Source organism: Branchiostoma belcheri, unplaced genomic scaffold (assembly GCF_001625305.1).
Source record: "Branchiostoma belcheri isolate BF01 breed outbred unplaced genomic scaffold, Haploidv18h27 scaffold41, whole genome shotgun sequence".
Classification (NCBI taxonomy): Eukaryota; Metazoa; Chordata; class Leptocardii; order Amphioxiformes; family Branchiostomatidae; genus Branchiostoma; species Branchiostoma belcheri.
Genome location: NW_017804032.1, coordinates 701,601 through 707,892, shown reverse-complemented (window position 1 = coordinate 707,892; position 6,292 = coordinate 701,601). Strand labels below are relative to the sequence as shown.

Here is a 6,292-nt window from a genome sequence, read left to right as displayed (position 1 = left end):
GTGTGTGTGTGTGTTTGAGTAAGAATTAATAGAGCAGAGAGGAAACAATGACGAAAGAGCAAGAAAAGGAAGGAAGAATTAAAAAAGAGAGGAAGGAAGGAGAAAGGAATAAAGGAGTAGAGTGAGGGATGGGGAGGGAGGGAAGAAAAATACTAATAAATGAAGAGTAAGAAAATAGGAAGGAAGGAAGACTTCAAGAAAGAAAGGAATGGGGGGAGAAGGGAAGAAAGGGAGTAAGGGAAAGAGGGAGGGAGGAAAGCTAAAGAACGAAATAAAGAAAGGGGGATGGGAGGAAGAAAAGAAGGAAGCAAGGAGGGAGAAAGACGTTATGCTCGTGCACGGTTACGTTACTAAAAGATAGTCTTGGCTTAGTGTTAAAGATTACCAAGGACCTTGAGATTACCAATTAAGGCCACGAAGGCTCTACATGTATATAAAAACCGGCGTAGATAGATGGAGCTACAACCCAACTCATCAGATACCAAATTCCAACACCTTGTATGTACTTCCGGTAACAAAGTGGTGCAAGTTAAGGTACATGCGCTAAGAAAACTCACACGTGTAGGATGGACTTTGTCTTAAAGGTGTTCTTAGTCTAGCATAGTTCCGCAGGCTTTTTGTATGTCTGTCCACCAGGTGTTCAAATACAGGACATGTTTTACCTGACTAGCTCTTCAAATCTGCCTTGTTATTCAAGTTGTGTGGGTGAAGGGTCAACCTTAAAGAATGGGGACTTTCTCTCATTTTAAATGGCGTGACCTTCCATCCGTGAAGGTCAGCGGGCGGTAGTTACCGTGCCTTACCGCGGATAGGGCCCATGGAGGGCCTTATAGTCCAGAACATCCCGGGAAGACGACAGAAAAGGCAAGAAAAGCCTGCACACAAAGGCGCGGCCAGCCCACAAAATCAGAGCGATCTGCCCGCATCCTGGGGGTCGTGTCTCTCCAACCGGCTCGAAATAAGAGCGGGGAAAGATTCGGTCCTTTCAATCCTGGCCGGGCCTTCCGCGCGCTTTTGTGGCTGTTCAATGGCCAGGAATCTTCCCTTTGTGCCGCATTGTTGTGGTATTCAGACCGCTGCAGGCGGGGAGGAATTATGGCTTTTTAAAAGTGGCGTGCTTCGGTGCCACTAGAATGGGCGATGTCTGACGGGACTTGTCCTGCATAAGCAATCTGGGCTGGGAACGAGGGAGGCCGCACACAGGGTCTCGTTCCCGTCGTCTTCTACGGGATGGTCTTACTGTCATGCATGTAGTGATTTTATCTATTTACAAATGCATGAATATTTACCACAATTGTGGAAGGGTTGACATAACAGGTGTCTATCACATCTTCAAGATGTCAAACCTTAACAAGACTGTAAGGTTTGAACCACTCACACACTCTTACTCTTTTCCATAAGTGTGGTGGGCTCTTTAACATGCTCAAGGGGTGACTCTCCCTAAACATGGGACCTCCGGCTTTACGTCCTGCCCTAGAGGACGTCCCCAACCGAAGCTAGGTACTCATTTACACCTGAGTCAAGTGAGGAAATATAATGCCTTTCCCAAGGACACATCAATAGGGCCTGCGAGGGATTCGAACCCAGAACCTTCCAATTCTGAGTCAACAAACACAAAAGACCACCATCAAACCTTAAAGGATAATTTTTATCAAGTTATCAAGGAGATGGAATCTTAGTTTTATCAAGACACGGCAGATGATATGAGAATATCGTTCATAACAATATTCACCTAAATATGAATTTGATATGGAGCAGAGTTTGTCATATTCAAACATATCCCTACGACATTTTGGAGGGTATTAAAGGGACAACTAGATCACAGGTTACCGAAATATCCATGAAATCATATTCGAAAATGTGATGGTGAATTGACAATCTTGATTTGTTGAAGTTTGCAATATATAAATCTGAATTTCTGGTTCACTGGATTTAGAAAAAGAATTCGGTCAACTGGCACTTCTGTGTGTGTTTGTAGTAAGGGGAGTGGTGGGTACACTTGTACATGTTACAATAACTGGGGGGTAACTAGACATGTCATGTTTTATTTTCTACCCAAAAGAGCTGCCGAATTTACCTGGGGTAAACTCGGTGGCAGTGTTTCAAGTAGTAACAAAACGGACAGACCGACAAGTTTACCCAGTCCCTGGCCAAGTTTACCGAACGTGCGCGCACAATGGGAAAACAAGCACATCGGGTCTAAAACAGTCGTGTCCAAACACCGCCCCCCTCCCACCATTTCACACGCCTGGCTATTCAGTCCGGAGTGTTTAGCCTTTTATTCTATTGACGGATGTGGGCCTGAGCAGGTATGAATAGCTACAGGTAAACTGGCCTTTTGTGCCCTTATCTGATCAAAGACTTTTTGTCCGTCAAGTCCCACCCATGATCGTGACGTCACACTGTCTTAATAAGAGGCACGGTCTTAAATCATAACCTCCATATCTTAAGAACCATTCCTCTTCAATTTGATTATATACTTAATGTTCATTTCTCTATCCGAATGCACTTCTAATAGTAAAGAACACAGGCATTGAAAAGGGGTATTTGTTGTGATTTTTGAGTGCGGAATCGCGTGTTTAGAGACTGAGGTTGCCCCTGTATTTCTGGCCCTGTGGCCCTGGTATAGAACCCGCCCACTGGTCACAACCTTTACTCTTTTGTGCCGGTGACAGTGCGATAATTATCCGAGGAGAAAAGACCATTCACAACAAGGTAGCTGTTTATAATGGCATTACATGTGATTGATTTTGATTGGAGACCCACCAGGGGCCGAACCAATGACATTTGACGTTTCATGGCTCTTTGGAATTATTACTAGAAGCTTTAAAATCACCACGTGCTTTTAAAATTCCAATATAACATTTTTACACAATTAAGGTTCTACCTTGTCTCACATACTAGTTAGATCGCCCTGATTTGGATAGGTTGCAAGGTAGTTTTGAAATCAATATTATAACACACATGCGTTTATTATAAATAAAAGGTTCAGATTTAAATATAACCCCTGGTAGTAGCAAATAATACTAAATGGTATGATAAAATGCCTGTTTCATTGCGTAGCATTTAACATAAGAAATGACATTTTTATGCCAATTTTTATACAAACCATTACCTCTCTTATTTTTAATGAATGAGTGTTCCGACACCTTGACTTCACATATCGTGTGGACGTATCGGCTGGTATTGTATAGTCGCAGATTGTTATCTTGTACGTTTGTGTGTTCGTCTTTAGAAAGTCTTGGTGTACTTTACTGATTTAAAAGACTTTGGGACCCCACCTAAAGTTTTGACTTGGCGCGGCCGGACCCAATCAAAAGTCAATCCGTATCTTGGGGGCGATCGCTACAAAAGCCCCCACAAAAAGGCCAAAATACCAGCCCAGCGCAAATGTTACAGTTGTCAACATTGCCCATTCAAAATGGTCCACGGACCGTCCCAACGCCCAAGGAGGTTTTCTTTTGTCCGCGGACGGACCATATTGTTTCGCCCGCCCCTATTTACTGCGGATCTGTACAGATAGAGAAGAATGGCCCATTACAGGCATAGCTAGAGGTAAAATTCGCCCTAGGAGAAAAATAACGCTGCAGGGCCGGCACGGTCCACCGCGACACGGCCGTGAAAATGGACCCACGCGCGGGCAAACTTACAAGTTGATCGCATTTTTGTAAAGTGAGGCCAATACGACGTCCCAGCATTAATTATCCGGTCCCTATGTATCCCCCCTTAGACCGGGCAGCTAAATTACTTTTGTCGTATCTCCGCGGACCGAATGGGCCATTCTTTTGTACGGTTAATATACTGTATAATTATTTGCTTAGTCTAGCATTGAAATACATGTCTTTTGTGTGCAAACAATAATGCCCATCAATCACGGAGTGACGAAGCGCCCGGCTGAATAGACCGCTTTAGCGAGTGCCCACCCCACATTATTTCTACAAGCACTCAAGACATGTGAGCAATGTAATTCATCCACAATAGAGAAATGAATAACCTATTGTCTCCGCGCCGAGTCCCTATTCTTGAAGCATTCAAATTTTTCACCAGTGTATTTTGCCTTTCAGTAGGATCGGGGCTGGGCGGCACGGGGTAGGCTGGCGCGGGGAGACCAGGGCCCAGATGGTCGGAAAGAGTGGATTTTATCCCGTACGGGGAGGAAGACGGCGGCGGGGCTTGCGGCGGAGTGTGCCCGGGAGCTGTGGGAGTTCGTCGGGAGGAATTTCGGCTCGCCTCGCGGCGGTGTGTCAGCTGGGAGGAGAGGTTTCCGCCGACGTGATCACAGGTAAGCGGAGGGTCAACATCAGCGGGGCGGCGTGTTTACCTGTGGGGTTTACCTGTTCGACCAGGTAGGAGGGGGGCGCAGGGCTTCGGGACGTCGGTGTAGGCCCGCCGGGGTGAACCTAGACCCTCCCGGTGGACGTTTCACGGCGACTAGAGCCTGGGCGCCGGCGGTGTGTATGTAGAGTTAGCGGGGAGACATGTCAGGAATGATCGCTATGCTGTGTCACCTTTTCACCAGCCAGTCTGCCGGTGTTTTGTCTCAAGTGAGCATGACTCCCGCCAGGTGTGGGAACAAACGCCTTTCAACTTGGAGAATTTGTGTCGGAAATTCGTACCTACATGCACACACCCCGGGGCCTAGAGAGAGACCCGCTCTAGTCTCATGTGGCTGGTTCTTTGAGGAAAGAGGACAAGAAAAGAGGGAGAATTAATAATACAGGAGAAGATATCCCCAGATAGTGCTGCCATCAGAGCCCTGTTTGTCATCATCTGTCCACAGGGAAATTCTTCTCACCACCCGATGGCGAATCAACTACCAATTGTTGGGCGATGAAAAGGGGGGCCCGGGGAATTTAATCAAGCCACCGCAGCTGAGGAATACGTAATCACCCCAGCATTCATCTTGCTCCCGTTTTCAATTTCATTTTCATGTCATTTTCGTTCGTGTCCTTTTCACAATCAAGCGCGGCCGACTAATGAAGCCCCGCGCTAAACGCGTTACACCTATACTTATGTATCATTCCGACCAATTTTGCCGGCACGGTGCGGGAATATCAATGGAGAGGGTCACCCAGGGGGTTTTAGGCTACCGGGTTATCAATTTCTTCAGGACGAACAGGTAGCTACCTGCACAGGGTAACCTGAGCCGCCTCACCTTTCTCAGGTGTGTGACGCAGACAGGTGTCGACTTCACTTTCTCTTTTCTCTCCTTTCACTTGCGATGATGCCATATTTGGTAGTGATGAGAGGACACGTGGGATACACCTGTATAAGGTGTTTAAAGGTGTTATCTATGGTCACAATAGCTTACACAACAGTACAGGCGGTTATGTAACCATGTAATTATTTTGCCGGAGGGGGGATTTTTGTATATCTGATATGATAGATTCTTTATTGACTCAACAAAAGTACAGAGACTTTTGTATGGTCTACTACAACTAATGAAGATAGAACAAAACTTAATACATGTATGTATAAAGTCATCCTACGTATAGAATATATGTATGCGGCAACATTAGAGGTTTAAATATTCTCTAACATACAGCTGCAGTCTCGACGATTTCAACATTAAATGTACTTTCCTATTTGCAACTCAATGACTCTGGAAGAAACTAGATGTGTGAAGGATTTTATGTTTCTTTTTTTTTCTCGAATGTACAATTAAACAGTACTCAAGCAACTGGATAGATACGAAACTGTCAGACGTTTCAACTAGCACCCACTACTTTTAGTCAGTATCTAAATAAACCCATAGCTGAGCATGTATTCATCTAAAAACTAGGAATCGACTTGTAAATCCGGTGAAGACAAATTTAAGACAGCAGAAAACAAAAAAAAAATATCTCAAAGCTAAACAAGGTTGGTGGTAAATTACTCAGCTCTGTTGCTGTAGCTTTTTCCGGATGATTTTCTTGTTGCTCTCCTGTCTATCAGCTTGTACATGTCTTTAGCCGTGGGCAGTGATGTCTTAGGTACGAGCCGCAATGTTTGCTTGTTGTAGGTTCTTCTGTTTATATTCATCCTTGGGTCAGATCAGATGCCTCTAACCTATGCCCAATGCTGTCTAGTTAGGAGTAGCTGGGCTGTGTGTCGATACATTCCTAAGTTCAGGGCAAGATGTTAGGGTTGTTGACTCAGAATCGGAAGGTTCTGGGTTCGAGTCCCTGGCAGGCACCACCATTGTGTCCTTGGGAAATGCACCTAGTACCTGTTTTCTCACTCGATTCTGGTGTAAATGAGTACCTAGCTTCGGTAAGGGCCGTCCTCTCAGATAGGACAAGGACAAGGTGAT

General features: G+C 45.3%; 1 pseudogene; it reads left to right on the top strand.

Moving 5' to 3' along the window:
* The window catches only part of LOC109477717, a 9,943-nt pseudogene extending 5,109 nt beyond the window's left edge, over positions 1-4,834 (top strand).
* Positions 4,835-6,292: the final 1,458 nt, after the last annotated feature.